Raw genomic sequence first — 22,373 nt, 5'->3', positions numbered from 1 at the left:
ATTAACATAATAATTAAGCATATCAAAGCGATGTCAGCTCTTAGATTAGTACCCAACGAACACTGAAAAATGACTGTGCTATAAAACACACCAAAATTTTCTCTTTTGTTGTTCTACTATTTTGTTTGTAATGAGGGCAAAGTGGGAGGCTCACCTAATTTAAGAATATTTAGCGTACCCTGTAAAGTGTCTGAATCAAAAATTTTTATTTATTCTTCTGCCAATGACAACTGATTTCCATCTACAATTATTTTTAAGGTAAGAAACAGTAAGTCAACTGAAGAAATAGCAATGGAACGTTATTATACTTTAACACATCCATTGATTGAAAAATGTGCAGCATCCCTGTGAACGTCTTCATCATGGTTGGTCTTTAGCAACCAATGGATGCAGCTTTAGTGTGCCTTCTCCAAAAACGCTTTGCAGCACCTAACACACTGCTGCTACACTGTCTCAAAGTTGGAGTCATTCTCATAATAAGCATCTTCAATAATAAGTTGTTTTTGTGGATCATAGCTTCCGAGTAGTTCATTTTTAGCTTTGTAGTTTTTAACTTGATTACCTTTTCTGTTCAGATCTCTCAGATTGCTTTCATCCATACATAGTATGTAATCAAATGTGGCAAAGTCTTTTTGGGTAACCTGCCAGGTACTGTGATTCATAGGAATGCCATGCTTCTTCATGCAGTTTTGCCCTTGGTAATCAGGCAGGTTTCATCTTTCACATGTGGATGTTGCTGCACTGTCTATCCTCCACTTATCTAAAAGGTTTTGATCAGTTACAAGTTTCCTGAAAAGTGCTTCTGCAGTGGGTCATCATCAAATGTTACCCAGATACACAAACAGCACAAAAATGTGCACCTGTTCTGCCATCTTCTCATTCCTGGAGAGGTACAAACCCAGTCAGAGACACTGGCCAGAAGCCTTGTAGTAGGAATTTTAAGTCTTCATTCTTGCTATGCTTTCTCTAATGCATCCTCCAACTATGATTTTTTTCACTTTTTGAGGTTAATGTTACCTGGATGTCAAAACCTGACAAAGCACAAAAAAGAATAATATGACTTACTTTCATCTATTTATAATAAGCATACATACATCCTAAGTAAACATACGTACATCCTAAATAAAATGCTTTCAATGAAATATAACACTTAACAGGAAAATCATCTATTAGGAATAAGTAGTGTTTAATCCCTGGAAGGCAAAGATGGTTTGATTAGAAATCTATTATCATAACACATGAAATCTAAAGATCAAATAAATAGAAAGGTAGTTTTCTAAAACATGTTAAAGGCATTTGATAAAAGTCAGCATTTAGTCCTGACAAAAGCTCTGAGAAAAATAAAAATAGAAACCTATACATTTAACACTGTATGAAAGAACTATCCCAAACCAACAATATTATACCCAGTGTTGAAAGACTAAAAGAATCACCATTAAGGTTGAGAAAAAAGAAGGATAATTGTTCTATTATGCTTTAACTGTATTTTGAAATTTCTGGCTAGTGAAATATGAAACAAACTAAGAGGTATGTCAGAAGATTAAATTGCTGGGCTTTTGTCCAAAAACTCAAAAGATGAGCCAGTTATAAGACAAATATACAACAACAACAACAAAAAACTTCCTTAATTACCTCAGCAAAGAGACAATATAATTTTAAATATTCTGTTCTTAACAACAGCAAAAAGTACAGCATACCTGGGAATAATTCTAGTATTATCTATACAGGAGATGGAAGAAAAACTACAGAATTTCATTGAGTGATGTCCAAGTTATTTGAATAAATGGCACAATAGCTCATATTCTTGGTTAGAAAATGTGAAATTGAAAAAATATATAAATTTCACAATATTTAATCCAACTCGTTAAAGGTCAGATACTAAATAGTTCAAACCTAACTAAAGGATTATATTTGCTTAGAGAAACAAATTGATGAAAAGAACCATGTTATTTGTCAAAAGGTAGAAAAACGAGTAAACTATTTGCCCTATTACCTATTAATAAACACTGCAGCTATGCAACAAGTAAAAGGTGTGGTACAACAAGAATTGGTATGTTAGGTCAATACAATAGAATGAATAACTGTGAAAAAGAGCTTAGTATATACAATAACGTCATATATGATGAAGGAAGCAATGCAAATCAAAGGGGGAGTAGATTATTCAAAATTTAGTGTTCAGAAGATTAACTACAGTATTAGCTAAGAAATCAAAAACCAGATCCCATGTTAAAATGAACAAAGTAGTTAAGAGAACGGGCTCTGGGGGACTGCTGAAGTTCAAACCCCAGCTACATGATTGATTAGTCATATAACCTTGAAAAATAACTCAAGCTCTCTAAACTTTAGTTTCCTACATGTAAAATAGGGACAGTAATAGTTACTATCTCATAAAGTTGTTATGAGGATTAGATAAGAGATAATTCAGATAGAGAACTTAATACAGTATTTGGAAAACAGTCTTCACTCAATAAACATTATCAAAGATTTCTATGATCAAACAGGAAATTAATTACAGATGTTTGACAGGCTAATGTAAAATTGAAATGAGAGGCTAATGTAAAAATAAAACCTTAAAAAGTCCACATTTAACTGATCTTGTTTTGGGGAAGGGCTTACTAATTATAAATATACAATAGAAGAATTCACAAAGAAGAAAGTAAATCGATTTGACCACAAAAGAACTTTTAAAATACAATGTTTAAAATATAAAAAACTTAAAAACCACAAATGTGACAAAATTATTTAAACTAAAAGAGCTCTTAAAAATCAATATGAAAATCACCAACACCTTAGACAATTCACAAAACTTAAATTCCAGTGAGTTCTTAAAATATTCTAAGTCAATATTTAAAACAATGTAAATAAAAATATCAGTGGGTATTGATTTGGGGTTATCAAATTGGCAAAGATTAGGAAAAGAACATGGCAATACTCAAGGTGACGGGTGTAGGGAGATGGTCACTCTAAGTTACTACTGGACAGGACATAAAGTTGTGTAACATTTTGGAAAACAATTTGGCAATACTTAATAGAAGTCTCAAAAATGTCTTCACTGATTTAGTTGTTAATTCTTAGTCTAGGAATTCTTCCTAGGGAAATAGCCAGAAAAGCAAATAAACATTTTATTTGTGTATACTTATTTTATCAGAGCATTGTTTATAATAGCTGGCACATCTATGAGGTGGAGTATCATGCATTCTGGAGAAATCATGTCTTTGAAGCATACTGAATGTAAATGCAATTTCTCACAATAATGGATAAAAAAAAAAAAAAAACTATCCAGATTGTGATCAATAGCTACACAAATATCTACATTTATATCTTCATCTGTATCTATACCTATAAAAAAAAAACCTATAGAGAGAAGAAAATATACTAATTTTCTAGAATTTAGATAAATAATAGAATTACAGATAAATTTTACTTTTATTTCTAAGTTCTATATTTTCAGGCTCTCTACAGTAGTCGTTATCACTTGTATAATCTGAAAAAACAAGACAAATATTTGAAATATAGATTCTGTTCTATTTATTTCAGGGAAGGTAGCACTTTTTTTTATAACAACTTTCTTTTTGTGAGATTTGTTGTATGTAATCAATTTTTCAGGAATGATAGATTTAACCTTTGGGAAATTAGTATTAGACTTTCTTTTCAGTTTGTCTATTTCATTGAATGTGTTTGGTTTTATACCGTAGCCTACCTTTCTAACAGACTGTAAACACCTTGAGGTCAGAACTGTGTCTTAGTCGCTTCTGTACTTCCAGCACCTAGCCTAGAATGTCTTGCATGTGGAGGTAGTATTTCATTTCATTTCATGAATACATGATAAGTTAACCAATATATAATCTTCTCATCATTTCAGGCTATATGTTTTCACTTCTCAACATGATTAGAAACTTCAGAAGGGCAAAATTAGGCTGTTATATACAGTTTTGCACCAAATACCAACTAATAAACTCTGATTTATTCTCCACTTAGTTAAATTGTTTAACTGGTTGTTTTCCAAAGTAAGTTTGGATAAAATTATCTGAACATGACTTATTAGGAAAACTATTCCTTAATTATAAACAAAGAACAAGGATTTATTTGAAGTTTTTTTTTTTGCTTGTAACCTACTAATTTATGATAACAAGAGATTGTTATTTAAAGCTAATTTCTTCCACTTACCATTTCCACATATTTGATGAACACCTACAATATGCCAGGTGTCATTCTCGCTAGTGAACAAAAAAGGAAAACATCCTTGCCCTCATAGACTGCATTCTTGTGAGAGTTGGAAGAGAGAAATAAGATAAATAAGTGAAACATTATGTTAAATGCTGATTATGGGCAAAGTTGAAAAACAAAAAGAGAACAGCAGCTACAGAGTTTTAGCAGTTGGGGATTAGGGTTGCAATTTTACCTAAGGTGTTCAAGAAGGCATCATTGCAAAAAGTGACACTTTAGTGAGGACTTGAAGGAGGTGAGCGTGTGACCATATGTATATCTGGAAAAGAGAATTTTAGAACAAGAGAGGAGACCTGAGAAGGAAATGCACGGGGTATATTCAGGGCACGAGGGAGATGTGTACCATGAGGGTGAGATTAGTTCCTGACTTCACAGAGTTGTGATGAGGTTTGAACTTCATGTAAAGCACTTAGCGGAATGCCTTGTATATATCAAATAATCGGTAACTATTATTTATCATCATTAGAACATTGCTAGAAAAAAGTACCATAAGATGACGATTTTTTTCTAGTGCGGAAACTAAGGGATTCCTCCACCACATGTCTGGGCCAGGGCTATAATGATTCTAATGTGTTATTTCCTTATATAACTATTTGTCTTTTATTTTAATCTTGGTAGGTATCTGCTTACTCATGTAAATAAACCTATGAAAAATTTGGTTAGTGGAACTTCAGTGAATGAGCTGAAGTTTATTTGAGTTGTCCTAGCCAAACTCCTGGAAATATTTGGCATCAAATTTGGTCACCAGGCTTTTCATGCAAGCTACGGTACTAGGATGAAGGCCTTCCTGCTCAGAACCCGGTGTTCCATACTCCCTTGGCAAGGTTTATGCACGCTCTCATAGACATTAGGTCTTACAGGCACCCTCAACGTGAGCCAAGTCCTCTTAATGGATGTGCTGGAAAGAGCTCAGTGTTGCTGTCAAGAATGTAATCTGAGTTGTGCCGACAGGAAACAAATTGATCATTTTGGCCCATGTTCCTGAATCTGAAACAGCCCTTCCCCATCAGGAAGGCTTTTGTACACAATGCAGATGAATTCCCACATTTTTCTGGATGTAGGGTCCTAACTTAGGTTTGCTCTTAAGCCCTTGAGTATATTTTCAGATAGCGTCTATTTCCTTTTAAATGCTAAATGAAAAACAAGATGATATTCTGGCATTATTATATGCATTATCCTTACTGATACTTCCTTTTTTTTCTTTCCGAATGAAAAAAAAAAAAGAACAATTCTAATTTTTTTGCATTTGGGCAAAGAAAGGGCGAGTAAAGTATTCCCGGGATTTCTTAGAATAGTTTGCCTGCCAAAGATTGTTGAGATTTGTAGTTTGGAGTGTGGACTTCGAAAACTTTGTTTCCTAAGCAACAGCAGAAAAAAAGTAGAAAATCAATTTCTGAAATCAAAATTAAGTGCCATGGTTAAGTCTGTTTCTACACCCAAACCAGACGAAAATAGAATTAATTAGGTTTTCTTAAATTCTTTATTGATCCACTTGCAATGCAGGCCAGACAGAAGCATATACCCAAAATACATTGTTAATATTTGCACCGTTACTAAATGTTAAATGGTGTCAGAAATGGACAGGTGTGAGATTTCATTAGGAAAATTGCTGTAGGTGAGATATGAGAGGAGCAGAAGTTAGGTAGAGAAAAAAAAGATAAAGAAAATAGAAGTTTCTGCTAAATTGTCCTAGTTTCTGCTTCTTTTAATATTTATTTTATATTCTTTTTCTTATGAAGTCATTTGACTTTTTAAATCCCTCCCCTTCTTAAGGGCATCGTATGTAGCTATCTTCCTTGTCAAGTTTTAGATGCTGTGTCCTTTTTTATGTTTTTGTTTTAACAGCTTCATTGAAGTATAATTTGTATAAAAGTGCCACATTGTAATCTGATTGATTTTTACGTATGTATATACCTGTAAAGTCATCGCTACTATCAGATAAATAGCACACCCATGGTTCCCAAAAATTTCTTATGCTCTCTTGTAATCCCATTTTCTTCTAAACTTGACCATCCCTAGTCACCCACGGATCTGGTTTCTGTCACTATAGAGTAATTCATATTTTCTAAAATTTTATGTAAATGGACTCATACGGTATGTGTTCTTTTTTTTTTTTTTTTTTTTGGTCTGGCTTATTCCACTCTACCAAATTATTTTGAGATTCACTCATGTTTTTGCTTATTATCAGTAGTTACTGTTTTTCATTTCTGAGCAGTATTTCATTGTATGACCATACCACATTTGTTTCCATTGTTTGCCTATTACAAATAAATGTTATTGAATTTGTTTTTAGGCCTTTCTAAAGACGTGCTTTCATTTCTTTTGGTCAAATATCTAGGAGTGGAATTGCTGGATCATATGGTAGGTGTATGTTTAACTTTTTAAGAAACTGCCAAACTGTTTTCCAAAGTTGTGCTCTTTTAAATTTCCAAAGGGATTGTACTATCCTGGTTTTATGTTTTTGCTTTTCCTAAGCTCATTTGATAGTAAGAGCATACCTATTTCCTCTAGGTGAACGACTACCACTCCATGAGAATGGCTTCTGAATTCCTGCCTTAGTTATCTTCCTCTGTAGATTCAGCTCTGCTATTCTTACTGCTAATTAGCTAATTGCCTATCTTATTAGTATTTTAGTGAGAATACACAGACATGATGCAGTTAGATGCTCTTAGGCCTCTTGAAATTTCTTTTCCCTGAGGAATCAATCCCGGGGTAGAAAAACCTCCTTACATGAGCTAGCTGTATCATGAACAAAACCTTTTTATTATTATTATTTTTTTAATGCTTTTGAAGTCTTCTGAAATAGAATGGAATTTTCACAAACACTTTACCAACTACCAAGGGAGATGATAAGAGAAATAAACACAGATAATAAAAAGAGCAGGTTTCTGATCCCAATCACAGCTAGCATGTTCATAGATGCTATAAACCTTGCCCAAACGACAATATGGCAGGCACATGGCCTCCACTGGTGGACAGAGGCAGGGATTCTGAGTCAGAGCTTGGCCTGCATTCAGGCTGTGCCACTGTTAGTAGGGTGATTTCCAGTGAGTTGCTTAGTTTCTCTGAGTCTCCATATGTGTAAACTAGGGAGAAAAATAGGACCAGCCTCACAGAATTCTCTGAAGATTAAATTAGATAGTTAAATATTTGAATCTTATTAAAACCTTGATAAATGTTAAAACCAAAAACCATACTATTGCCATTGAGTCGACTCTAACTCTTACCACATAAAACACAGTATCCACATGCCAGCCTTAAATATCTGATATACTTGGGCCCCAACAATCTTCTGACACTTCCCTGGCCCTATAATTCATTGATTCTGTCATCTTTTCTCTGCTTCTCACCTCTTCTCTAGCCTCACTACCTTTTCTACCCAACTAAAATTTTTGTAGAAATTCATCATAATTACTTACATTACATAGACCCTCAACGTTCTTGTCCATCTTTCATTTTGTTTGCTGCTTTCATAGAGCTCACAGTTCTGCAGGGAAACTATATGTTAAACAAACAAACAAACCCATTGCCTTTGAGTCAATTCCAACTCCTAGTGACCCTTGAGGACAGAATAGAACTGCGTGCAGGGTTTCCTAGGAGCAGCTGGTGGATTTAAATTGCCGACCTGCTGGTTAGTAGCTGAGCTTTTAACCATTATGCCACCAGGGCTCCATATATTAAGTGGGCAGTTGTAAATGTTGAGATGCTGAAGGACTCTCTGTTTCAGTCAGTGGTCACCGCTTTCAGTGCTAACATTCTCTTTCAAATTCTAGGTTTGTATATCCCAAACTTATTGGATGCCTCCACTCATATGTCTAAAAGATATCTCTCTTAAACTTAACATATCAAGAGCCAGCCTTTTTATTTTTCCTGCAGAATTACTCTTATCCACATTCTTCTTCATTTCTACCATTGATAAGTTCACCTTCTAGTTGCTGAGTCCAAAAGCCTTGGCATTATCCTTTCCTCCTCTCTTTCTCTCACACCCCATGTACCCTGTTACAGTACAAACTGTTGGACCTATTTTCAAAATATACCCAGAATCTGATCACTGTTTTTTATTTCCATGTGCATTTGTTTTGTTTAAGCTACCATTGCCTTTCAACTTAATAATTACACTAGTTTCTTTATCTATGTATAATTTTATTTATTTTCTTGTTGTTGAGAACATACCCAGCAAAAAATAGTGACATCGATTACTTTCTTTGAGTTGTATAACCATTCCCACCCTTGGTTTCTGAGTTGTTCCCCTCTCGCATTAACATAAATTCACTGCCCCCTAAGGTTACTATCTAATCTTTCTGTTGATGTTTTCAGTTTGATCCCATATAGATAGTTCTTCAAAGAGAGTAACACTCAAGGCAACAGTTTTTACTAGTTAAGCTAAACTATTGTATGGTTCTAAGAAGACTTTGGGGGATATTTTTGGTTTAAGGTTTAAAGATTATCTCAGGGCAATAGTTTCAGGGGTTCATCCAATCTCCTGGTTCCAGGAAGTCTGAATTCTGTGAGAATTTGAAATACAATAGTTTCTTAACTGGCCTCCCTGTTTACAGCTTTAACCTTCTACAGTCTAAATTTTCAAGACGGTAGCCAAAGTACAAAACCAAAACCCAGTGCTGTCAAGTCGATTCTGACACATAGCGACCCTATAGGACAGAGTAGAACTGCTCCATAGAGTTTCCAAGGTGCACCTGGTGGATTCGAACTGCCAACCCTTTGGTTAGCGGCCGTAGCACTTAAACACTATGCCACCAGGGTTTCTGTAGCCAAAGTAATCCTATTAAAAACGTTAGCCATGTTACTGCTCTGCTCAGAATTGCTTTCCATCTCATTCATAATAAAAGCCAAAGTGCTCACAATAGCTTATATGGTCTACATGATATTCTTTTATACTCTTCCCTTATCTCTCTGACCTAATTTCCTACCATTTTCCTCCTCACTTAATCTGTTCCAGCCATATTGGCCCCCTTACTGCCTTCCAACAAGCCCACCACAGCTTCTTGAGGCCTTTGCATAGAATATTCTTCTATTAAATATTCTTCTGGCTTACTCTCATTTTCTTAAATACTCACATTTACAGTGAGATTTGCTTTGATCAGCCTACTAAAAAAAAAAAAAAAAATTAACCAGCCCAACACATTCTATTCCACTTCTGTTTTATTTTTCTATTTAACATACATGACCATCTAATAGACTATCTGGAGCCCTGGTGGCACAGTGGTTAAGAGGTTGGCTGCTAATGAAATGGTCAACAGTTCAAATCCTCTAGCCACTCCTTGGAAACCCTATGGAACAGTTCTACCCTGACCTATAGGGTCACTGTGAGTCGGAATACACTCAATGGCAATGGGTAATAGACTATATATTATGCTTTTTATCTTATTATCTTCCCTTTACAGTAAAATGTAAACTCTATGAGGTAGGGCTTACTGTCTAATTAGTTCATTGTTACATCGCCATTGTTTGGAACATGCCTGGTGTATGTTCTTAACACGTTATTAACGCTCAATAAATATTGGTGAATAAACAAATGAAGAGTTACCCCACCATCTAAGCTTTCATTTTTTTTTTACATGGATTTGGAAATCCCCAAGATAGAGGTTAAACCCCGCTAGAACACACTGAAGGAGAAAATGTGAAAATAATCTGCAACAGCATTCTCCCATTAAAAAAAAAACCTCTGCTTTAGAAGAGCTTACAAAGAAAATTTAGAACCCTCACGTGAAGTGAAAACTACAGAAGGAAAGATCAACAGACACAAAAAACGAGAGAATTAAATCTCTAAGAAATCCATTTAATAAAACTCTCAGATAGAGACCATAAAATAAGAATACTTAAAATGACTAAAAAGTCAAGGGAAGAAATTGAAACTATAATGAAAGAATAGGGTACACAAAGCAAACTTCTTCTTTGTCTTAGAGGTACCTCCCAGTCCCCGGGCTCAAATCTTCACCTTGCTCTCAGGTCATAAAAAAACACCTGTCAAGTTTTGCAGAGTCTATCTCCCCAGTTATTCTTTCTTTCATTTATGCATATAATAACATCTTATTTAGGAACACTTTGTTAGGTACTGGAGGTATACAATGGTGAAAAGACATTCATGACCCCTGTTTTCCCGGAGTACCCACTCAGGAAGACAATACATGTGTATTATATAGATAATTGTCAGTGTGATGCGTATGAAAAGGCATATGTGTAAATTAGGAGTTCAAACCTAGTCTAGGGTTTTAAGAAAAAAATGTTTTTTATATTGTTCTTTACTTAATACTACCACCATTACCCTAATTAAGGCCCTCATTATCTCTTCTACCTTTATCATTCTCCCTTATCTCCAACTTTGACTAAATTTGTCATGATTAAATGTATTGGCATTGTCTAATTACAGTATGGCTACAGCCTTTCCTGTTTTTTTTTTTTTCTCCCCCTCCTCCCCGATTCCTCAAACGCTTCTCATTTTCCCAACATTTTTGCTTTTGTTCTTGCTGTTTCCTTTGGCAAAAACATACTTCTTGTTCTGATCTGTTTTCTAAATCCCAACTCAAATTTCCTCTTATAGGAATTATTAGTGAATGTTACCTGAACTCATAGCACTTGCTCCTTCTTTATTTTTTATTTTATATTACACTGTAATATGTCATTTTGTGTACTGTTGTACTGCGTCTTAAACATAATGACATTGAAACCCATACAAGGTTTAAAAATCTAGAAGCAAGAAAGGGACAAAACAAGGTTCAAAGCCGAATTCTTTTAGGCAAATGACTTTGGATAAGTTGTTTAATTTTTCTAAACTTTAGTTTCTTCATTTATAAAGGGAAGATAATATTATCTGACTCAGAGATTTATTGTGAGGGTTAAATGAGGTGAAAATATTTCCTAATGTGTGATATATTTAAGATGGTACAGACAGTTTAAAGCAATAATTGTACTTTAATTTATGGTAAATTAATTTGAAATTAATAATAGGAAAAATCCTTATTAATGTAAACCATCGATTAGTTTTTTAATTGTGTTATTGTGTGTAGTCGAGTCAATTGCAACTAGTAGAGACTTTATAAGACAGAATAGAACTTCCCCATAGGGTTTCCTAAGCTGACATTTTTATAGAAGCAGATCACCAGGTCTTTTTTCCCATGGAGATGCTGATGAGTTCAAATCACCAACCTTTTGGTTAGCAGCTGAGTGCTTAACCATTGGGCCATCAGGGCTCCTTTCTTTTCAATTAGACTTTTAAAATTATTTCTGTTTTTCACTTTACTCTTTAATTTTACTAACATTATATTTTCATAGTATTTATTTTTATGGTCCCCCACATGTCTGTCAGTTTGTCGTACTCTGGGGGCCTGTGTGTTGCTGTGATGCTAGAAGCTATGCCACAGGTATTCAGATACCAGCAGGGTCACCCACGGAGGACAGGTTTCAGCTGAGCTTCCAGACTAAGATAGACTAGGAAGAAGGACCCAGCACTCTACTTCTGAAAAGCATTAGCCAGTGAAAACCTTATGAATAGCAGTGGAACATTGTCTGATATAGTGCTGAAAGATGAGCCCCCCAGGTTGGAAGGCACTCAAAAGATGACTGAGGAAGAGCTGCCTTCTCAAAGTAGAGTCGACCTTAATGACGTGGATGGTGTAAAGCTTTCGGGACCTTCATTTGCTGATGTGGCACAACTCAAAATGAGAAGAAACAGCTGCAAACATCTATTAATAATTGGAACCTGGAATGTACGAAGTATGAATCTAGGGTAATTGGAAATCATAAAAAATGAAATGGAATGCATAAACATTGATATCCTAGGCATTAGTGAGCTGAATTGGACTGGCATTGGCCACTTTGAGTCGGAAAATCATATAGTCTACTATGCTGGGAATGACAACTCGAAGAGGAATGGTGTTGCATTCATTGTCAAAAGGAACATTTCAAGATCTACCCTGAAGTACAATGCTGTCAGTGATAGGATAATATCCATACGCCTACAAGGAAGACCCATTAATATGACTATTATTCAAATTTACGCACCAAACACTGGGGCCAAAGATGAAGAAATAAAAGATTTTTATCAGCTGCTTCAGTCTGAAATTAATCGAACATGCAATCAAGATGCATTGGTAATTACCAGTGATTGAAATGCAAAAGATGGAAATGAAGAAGGATCAGTAGTTGGAAAATATGGCCTTGATGATAGAAACAATGCCAGAGACCGAATGATAGAATTTTGCAAGATCAATGACTTCTTCAGTGCAAATACCTTCTTTCACCAACATAAACGGCAACTATACACATGGACCTCACCAGATGGAACACACAGAAATCAAATTGACTACATCTGTGGAAAGAGATGATGGAAAAGCTTAATATCATCAGTCAGAACAAGGCCAGGGGCCAACTGTGGAACAGACCATCAATTGCTCATATACAAGTTCAAGCTGAAACTGAAAAAAATCAGAGCAAGTCCACAAGAGCCAAAATATGACCTTGCGTATATCCCACCTGAATTTAGAGACCATCTGAAGAATAGATTTGACATATTGAACACTACTGACTGAAGACCAGACAAGTTGTGGAATGACATCAAGGACATCATCCATGAAGAAAGCAAGAGGTCACTGAAAAGACAGGAAAGAAAGATAAGACCAAGATGGATGTCAGAGGAGACTCTGAAACTTGCTCTTGAGCATCGAACAGCTAAAGCAAAAGGAAGAATTGATGAAGTAAAAGAACTGAACGGAAGATTTCAAAGGGCCTCTCAAGAAGACAAAGTAAAGTATTATAATGACATGTGCAAAGAGCTGGGGATAGAAAACCAAAAGGGAAGAACACGCTCGGCATTTCTCAAGCTGATAGAACTGAAGAAAAAACTCAGGCCTCGAGTTGCAGTAGTGAAGGATTACATGGGGGAAATATTAAACGATGCAGGAAGCATCAAAAGAAGATGGAAAGAATACACACAGTCATTATACCAAAAAGAATTAGTCAATATTCAACCATTTCAAGAGGTGGCATATGATCAGGAACCGATGGTACTGAAGGAAGAAGTCCAAGCTGCTCTGAAGGCATTGGTGAAAAACAAGGCTCCAGGAATTGACAGAATATCAATTGAGATGTTTCAACAAACAGATGCAGCGCTGGAGGTGCTCACACGTCTATGCCAAGAAATATGGAAGACAGCTTCTTGGCCAACTGACTGGAAGAGATCCACATTTATGCCTATTTTCAAGAAAGGTGATCCAACCAAACGTGGAAGTTATATAACAATATCATTAATATCACATGCAAGCAAAATTTTGCTGAAGATCATTCAAAAAAGGCTGTGGCACTATATTGACAGGAAACTGCCAGAAATTCAGGCCAGTTTCAGAAGAGGACGTGGAACCAGGGATATCACTGCTGGTGTCAGATGGATCCTGGCTGAAAGCAGAAGATACCAGAAGGATGTTTACCTGTGATTTATTGACTATGCAAAGGCATTCAACTGTGTGGATCAAAACAAACTATCGATAACGCTGTGAAGGGTGGGAACTCCAGAACACTTGATTGTGCTCATGAGGAAGCTTTACGTAGATCAAAAGGCAGTTGTTCGGACAGAACAAGAGGATACTGATTGGTTTAAAGTCAAGAAAGGTGTGCATCAGGGTTGTATTCTTTCACCATACCTATTCAATCTGTATGCTGAGGAAATAATACGAGAAGCTGGACTCTGTGAAGAAGAACGGGGCATCGGGATTGGAGGAAGACTCATTAACAACCTGCACTATGCAGATGACACAACCTTGCTTGCTGAAAGTGAAGAGGACTTGAAGCACTTACTAATGAAGATCAAAAACCACAGCCTTCAGTATGGGTTACACCTCGACATAAAGAAAACAAAAATCCTCACAACTGGACCAGTGAGCGACATCATGATAAACAGAGAAAAGATTGAAGTTGTCAAGGATTTGATTTTACTTGGACCCACAATCAACAGCCATGGAAGCAGCAGTCAAGAAATCGAAAGATGCATTGCATTGGACAAATCTGCTGCAAAGGACCTCTTCAAGGTATTGAAGAGCAAAGATGTCACCCTGAAGAGTAAGGTGCTCCTGACCCAAGCCATGGTATTTTCAATCACATCATATGCATGTGAAAGCCGGACAATGAGTAAGGAAGATGGAAGAAGAGTTGACGCCTTTGAACTGTGGTGTTGGGGACGAATATTGAATATACCATGGAGTGCCAAAAGAATGAACAAATTTGTCTTGGAAGAAGTGCAGCCAGAATGCTCCTTAGAGGCAAAGATGGTGAGACTGCGTGTTACATACTTTGGACATGTTGTCAGGAGGGATCAGTCCCTGGAGAAGGACATCATGCTTGGCAGAGTACAGGGTCAGCAGAAAAGAGGAAGACCCTCTACGAGGTGGATTGACACAGTGGCTGCAACAATGAGCTCAAGCATAACAAGGATTGTAAGGATGGCGCAGGACTGGGCAGTGTTTCGTTCTGTTGTGCATAGGGTCTCTATGAGTCGGAACTGACTCGATGGCACCTAACAACAACAACAACAACAATTTTTTTGGTCACTTACTATTTATGGGAAATGATCATTATTTTTGTCTGTTCTGATAACAAGTTCCTTTTAAATATTGTTGTTAGATGCCACTGAGTCAGTTCCAACATAAAGAAACATAAAGAAAACAAAAATCCTCACAACTGGACTGATGAGCAACATCATGATAAACAGAGAAAAGAATGCTTTTGATTTATTGACTGCTGCTTCCATGGCTGTTGATTGTGGATCCAAGTAAAATGAAATCCCTGACAACTTCAATCTTTTCTCTGTTTATTGGTCCAGTTGTGAGGATTTTTGTTTTCTTTATGTTGAGGTGCAATCCATACTGAAGGCTGTGGTCTTTGATCTTCATTAGTAAGTGCTTGAAGTCCTCTTTACTTTCAGCAAGCAAGATTGTGTCATCTGCATAACGCGGGGTGTTGAGTCTTCCTCCAATTCTGATGCCCTGTTTTTCTTCATATAGTCCAGCTTCTCGTATTATTTGTTCATAGCAACCCTCTGTACAACAGAATGAAAACACTGTCAGGTCCTGCGCCATCCTCACAATCATTGCTATGTTTAAGCCCATTGTTGTAGCCACTGTGTCAATCCATTTTGTTGAGAGTTTTCCTATTTTTCACTGACCCTCTACTTTACCAAGCATAATATGCTTCTCCAGGGACTGATCCCTCCTGATAACATGTCCAAAGCACAAGAGATGAAGTCTCTCCATCTTGCTTCTAAGGGGCATTCTGGTGGTGCTTCATCCAAGACGTTCTGGCAACCATTCAATATTCTTCACCAACACCATAATTCAAATTTATGAATTCTTCCTTGGATTTCCTTATTCATTGTCCAGCTTTTGCATGCATATGAGGCAATTCAAAATATTATGGCTTGGGTCAGGTGCACCTTAGTCCTCAAGGTGTCATCTTTTTTTTTTTTTAGACTTTAAAGAGGTCTTTTGCAGCAGATTTGCCCCATGCAATATGTTGTTTGATGTCTTGACTGCTGCTTCCATGGTCATTTATTGTGGATCCAATTAAAATGAAATCCTTGATGACTTCAGTCTTTTCTCCATTTATCCTAATGTTGGTTATTAGTCCAGTTGTGAGGATTTTTGTTTTCTTCATGCTAAAGTGTAATCCATACTGAAGGCAGTAGTCTTTGATCTTCATCAGTAAGTGCTTCAAGTCCTCTTCACTTTCAGCAAGCAACAGTGTGTCATCTGTGTATCACAGATTGTTGATGAGTCTTTCTTCAATCCTTCTTATAATCTAGTGTCTTGGATTATTTGATCAAGTATGGTGAAAGAATACAACCCTGGTACACACTCTTCCTGATTTTAAACTGTGGGATATCTCCTGGTTCCGTTCCAATAACTACCTCTTGGTCTATGTGTAGGTTCTGTATGAGCACACTTAAGTGTTCTGGAATTCCCATTCTTCACAACGTTATCCATAATTTGCTATGATACACACAGTCAAATGCCTTTGCACAGTGAATAAAACACAGGCAAACATCTTTCTGGTATTCTCTGTTTTCAGCCAAGATCCATCTTCCATCAACAGTGATATCCCTCATTCTGTATTCTCTTCCGAATCCAGCTTGAATTTCTGGCAGTTCCCTGTCAATGTACTGTTGCAACCGTTTTTGAATTATCTTCACCATACTTATACCTGCATGTGATATTAATGATATTGTTTGCTATTTTCCGCATTCTGTTAGATCACGTTTCTTTGGAATAGGCATAAATATGGATCTTTTCCAGTCAGTTGGCCAGGTAGCTGTCCTCCAAATTTCTTGACAGATGAGTAAGCACTTCTAGCATTGCAATAAAATAAATAAATAAAAAGTGAGTCAAATTGAATTTAAAAATAACCCTCCCAAATAAACAGCAATAGAGGTAGTATGAGAATATGACAAAAGTAGCTGATGTTAGATAAACATTGAGATAATGTATACTAAGTACTGTAGTGGATAAAATGCTTTATGTATCTTAATGGCAAGATACTTTAACTTCGTGTAAAGATGGTTAATGTAAAGTGGCTGACATACAGGTTGCACCTAGCAAGTCAGACTTTTTTTCATTTTCTCCTTACTTAACCATCAAGGATACAACACAGTGATGCTAGTACACATTTTTTAAAACTATATATATTTTTAAGCTGCAGAAAGATGGCAATTAATATCAGGAATATTTTCAGTAACATTGTCTACAATTGACATTTGCACTGATGGTTTTAGCAGCTGCTGTTTCAGTTTTATGTAGGTGGCAGGATGGAAAATGGAATGGTCTGTATGTTTTTGAGTGTAGTTTTCATTAGCAGGTCTCATTTTTACGGAAATGAAAGGGAGTTTATTTATTTATTTTTAAAGCCATTTTATCTATTTAATTTTGCAAAAGACTCTGCCTATGAAAGGGGAGGAATTACAAAATGTAAAAATGGCTGACAAATGATAGGCTATGAATCCTTGATTTCCCTTTAGAAATAGTATTTTTGAATCACTTTGAACCCTTTTTATAGTGGCTTTGACTTACCTCATAATATGAAGAGTATGATATAAAAATGTGAACAAAGAACCCAATGAAAAATCAAACCTGTTGCCGTCAAGTTGATTCTGATTCATAGTGACCCTATAGGACAGAGTAGAACTTCCCCATAGAGTTTCCAAGGAGCACCTGGTGGATTTGAACTGCCAACCTTTTGGTTAGCAGCTACAGCTCTTAATCAACCACTACACCACCAGAGTTTCCATGAACAAAGAAGGCGATAATAATGCTTACTGTGTGTCTGTATAGTAGTGCCTTCATTTCTCTTCTCCCAGAACTGTGAAGCAGTTTTATTCAAAGCGGGTTTTTTTTTTTTTATATGTTCATTCAGCAAATAACTATTAAATTATTTTTAAAATGTTTACTAAGTGCCTACCATGTGTAAGGAGTCCTTGGGTGGCCTAAATGGTAATGCACTCAGCTGCTAACAGAGAGTTTGGAAGTTGGAGCCCACCCAGAGGTACATACCTCAGAAGAAAGACCTGGATCTACTTCTGAAAAAATTAGCCACTGACAAACCCTCTGGAGCACAGTTCTACTCTGATCTGAAACATGTATCAGTGTAGACTTGACAACAAGTGTTTTTTTTTCTTTTTTCTACCATGTGGAAAGGACTATGTAGATCTTTGAGGGTAAAAAAATAAGGAAAATATGGTTCTTTTCCTGCATTACTTACAGTCATCTGACAGGAAACAAGTAAGTTCAAAATAATCACAAATAGATGTAATAAAAGCTAAAACTGAGTTACATACAAAATAGTATCAAAACATGGAAGAGAATGACTGGTTCTGTCTGAAGCGTCCAGGATAGGTTTCATAGCGATTCCTTGAGCGAAGTCTCAAAACATGTCTAAGGATTTGTTATATGGAAAATGACAGGGAACAGGAAATGAGGTGAAGAGATAGAACTGAAGGTCGAGAAAACAGCACGTGAAAAGATGCAAATGCAGAGTGTGTCAGGGAAAAAGGGACGATATGGCAGGGCTAGAGGGTCACCAAAAATGACCACTAGACTTAAAGATCATTGTATTACAGATCAATTTTGGGGTAGTAAATATCATGAACTATTAGATTATTTGAGCTTAGGGGGAACTTAGAGATTTATTATGTAGTCCAACACCAGAGGTAAGACAGCAGGTAGAAATGAAATTAAAACCAAGAGTATTGCTTCCCCAAACTAGCACCCTACCAATTCTGTTATTGAGATAGCTAGAATCCTGGGCTGCCTAACAGAATTACAATTTATAGGAAAGTTCCCATTCCAAAGGGCTCAGGTTAAGTGAGTTGTTTTTAAATATCTGTATTTGTGGCATGTTGGGTGGGTGGCATGCTTTGGGAGGACATGTAAATTTACAGGATTGAGTTACATTCTCAGTTATAAAATTATTCAATTACCCATCCTTCACCACTGTGTAGCTCTTTCAGAAAAACTACTTATAGCTTTGTTTACTGTATTGTCTGTTATACTTAAAAATCTAAGTTCTTTCATTTTCCATTAGATACTGGCTGTTTCTTGGCTTCTGGCTGATGTTCTTCTACTTTGCTCCTCACCTACCCCCACTTAGCTCCACATTCTTTTTTTTCGTCATCACCATATCCGTCTATATTCTCAGTTGTAGCATAACTTAAAGGATTTGAGCAAATCACAACATGTGGGTTCAGAACTACTGTATAAGTTCAGGATCCATTTGAGTTTTTATGAGAGGTTTGTCAAATGAAGAGAGCCTCTGAAAAGACTCTTTAAAAAAAATATCAGAAAGAAAAAGCTATTTTGCCTAGAGAGAGACACTTGTGATATGGAAAGTCTTGGAATTTATGAAATATTTTTACAAGAGGATGGAAACTGATTTGTCTTCTCTACTAATGGCCTATAAAGGGGGCAAGGACTTAAGAAGAAAGAAGATAGACTTTAATGGTGGAGATGGATAAGTACAAATATAAAAAATAAATAAATGAAAACCAAACCCATTGCCATCAAGTCAATTCTGACTCATGGCGACCCTATAGACAGTGTAGAACTGCTCCATATGGTTTCCAGGAAGTGGCTGGTGGATTTGAACTGCTGACCTTCTGGTTAGCAAGTGTAGCTCTTAAATACGTACTACCCCAGTGCCGTCGAGTCGATTCCTACTCATAGAGACCCTATAGGACAGAGTAGGACTGCCCCACAGAGTTTCCAAGGAGTGCCTGGTGGATTTGAACTGCCGACCCTTTGGTTGGCAGCCGTAGCACTTCACCACTATGGCTCCACAAATACAAAGGGAGTTTTAAAAATCATTCTTCCCTACTTCATAATAATGAGCAAGCATTATCTTTCTAAGGAAACCATGGTGACGTAGCGGTTCAGAGCTACAGCTGCTAATCAAAAGGTTGGCAGTTTGAATCCACCAGGTGCTCTAAACTATAGTGGTATTTGCCTTCTCTGGAAGTTAGAGGATGGGTAAAATTGAAAGCAACATTTTTTATTGCATGCATACTGTGTGCCAACATCACTCCAAATAGCTTACTTGTGTTATCCCATTTGCTCATCAATATCAACAAAATAATGATTTTCATTATTAGCCCATTTTATAGTAAGTTAATATAACTTATCCAAGGTCTTAAATATGGTGGTGATAATTGATCGGACTGCTAAGTTTAGGCAACTAATTTTTGTATTGTAGTGCTTTTAACTAGAAGACTTTTTGGAATCTCCTTCATGCAATATTTCTCAGGAAATTCTCTACATACTATTGCCCCATATGCTTATTTAAACATTGAAACCTCATATGCATACTTGTACATTCACCAGTTGTTTGGGGGTTAGACATGTGCCACTTTGACTTGCTTTTGTTGATAAAACTGATGATTAGAGTAGTAAGTTCCTCAGTTGACACCATGGCATCTCAGGGGTATATGAAACTCAATAAAGGACCTTGGGGTGAGAGTGTATAGTTTTGATGCCAGTGCAGGGCAAGACACTGACCTTAGAATCACCAAAGGAAGATAAATGAAACTGAGACCCCTGCATAAAACTGAGAGCTTAAATGAAAAGGGTTCTAAAAAACTTCATTCATGGGTCCAGGGTCCAATATAAGTGGGGGGAGTGGGGGAAATGAATTTAGCTTTTTTGAGTGGGGGGAACCAAACTAAAAATTTAACATGAAAACTGCTCCTGACCTATTGAAATGTCTAGGCAAGTAGTAGAAGAATGTGCGGAACTGTTCTTAGCAACACTTGTACAACTGAAGGCCCCTGGGACTCCCACAGAAAGTACAGTCTTGCTAAAGAAGAACCCAGAATAAAAATATACAAATGACATAGAGAAACCATAAACTACGTGTGAAAGCAGCAGGATTAGTCCTCCAAGAAAATTAGGTAATACGAGTATCAGGTAGATGCTACAAAATAAATGTTTTAAATTATTATAGAGGAAAGGATAAAACTGTAATAAAAGAACAATGGCCCTGATAAAAGATCAGGTAATTTTAAAAAGAAATACATAGAACCAAACATTAAAGAAAAAAATAATTCATTGAAAGTAAATATTCTGTGGTTAGGAGAAACTGTAGATTAGAACTGAATATAGTCATTTTAGAGTATAGATCAGAGGATATAAGACTGAAATTAGCGAAGAGAAGGAAGGGGAGGGAAGCTAGAAGACGTAAGTAATATGGTGGGTAGAATAAAATGGTCCAGGAAAATATATAATAGAATTTTAGGAGAGAAGAGAGACAATGAGGAAGAAGAAACATTAGAAGAGATATTGAATGAGATATTTAATTATTAGATTAGAGAATCATAGTGAGTTCCAAACGGTATTAAAAAGATAGAAAATACTGTAGTGAAATTGCAGTTCAATAAAGACAACGAAAATTCTTAAACCATAGAAAAAAGGCATTTCTTATAATAGAGTAATTAGGCTGATAGCAGACATCTCATCATAATAAATAAATAACAAACAAACCAAAACAGATGCCAGGAACAGTAGAATAATATCTTTACAAAGTGCTGAGGAGAAATCATTGTCAGTCTAGAAATCTCCAGTTATCTATGCTATTATTTACAGTGTGATGTAAAGATAGACACCCTCAGGAAAAATGGAAGAAGATTAAGCATGTTTAACCGTAACAGACTTTTACAGAATGAACTAGAAAAATTGTACATCAGTGAGTAAAAAAATTTAAATCAGAAAGAAGGCCTGGACAGTAAAAATTATGATGAGAAAATAAATAGATAACATGTGGAGGTCATTTAAAGAAAACTTAAATTGTAGAAAATAAAATAATACTAGTAATAGTAACAGCTTTTTCATGGGGCATTAACAACATGGAAATATAATACTGTAAAATAATAACATAGAATATTTGGGGTAGCATTAAAGGACTCCATCGTACAAATTTATGAAAATAAAATTGAAAAGTGAAATCAAATGAAAAGGACAGTTCGCCCTTTAGTTATCAAGATTTTTATGAAGCATAGTGATTAAGAGCCCTGGTGGTATAAACAACTAAGTGTTTGACTGCCAACTGAAAGGCTGGTAGTTGAAACCCACCCAGCTGCCCAGCAGGAGAAAGACCTGGCGATCTGCTTCCGTAAAGTTTACAGCCAAGAAAACCCTGTGGGGTAGCTCTGCTCTGTCACATGGTTCACTCTTAGTTGAAATGGACTAGACAAAACCCAACAACAACAAAGTATCGACACATGTAAATAAAAATAGAATATTCAAAAAAAAAATCCCAGAAACAGACTTATATGTACACATATATGATATAGACATATGACTGAGGTGGTGTCATAAATCAGTAAAGAAAAGGAATAGCATTCTTATATAACAGCAAAAATGTAAATAAATGGTGCTGAGACAGTTAGATATTAATATGGGAAAAAATGGATGCCTATCATACACCTTACATTCAGAAAATTACAGACTTCAATTGGGAGTGTGTAGCAAGGTGTATATAAGTTTTTGTGTGAGAGACTGACTTGATTTGTAAACTTTCACTTAAAGCACAATAAATATTAAAAAAAAATTAAAGACTATAAGAAACAAAAAATTTAAATTGTTTAGATGAAAACATAAGAATTT

General features: G+C 36.0%; 1 pseudogene; it reads right to left on the bottom strand.

Moving 5' to 3' along the window:
• Positions 1 to 395: 395 nt before the first annotated feature.
• LOC100672076 (low molecular weight phosphotyrosine protein phosphatase-like) lies at positions 396 to 872 on the bottom strand (annotated as a pseudogene).
• Positions 873 to 22,373: the final 21,501 nt, after the last annotated feature.

This window comes from Loxodonta africana, chromosome 7 (genome assembly GCF_030014295.1).
Source record: "Loxodonta africana isolate mLoxAfr1 chromosome 7, mLoxAfr1.hap2, whole genome shotgun sequence".
NCBI classification, from domain to species: Eukaryota; Metazoa; Chordata; class Mammalia; order Proboscidea; family Elephantidae; genus Loxodonta; species Loxodonta africana.
The sequence above is the reverse complement of the archived record's forward strand: the minus strand, read 5'-3'. Positions and strand labels throughout refer to the sequence as shown.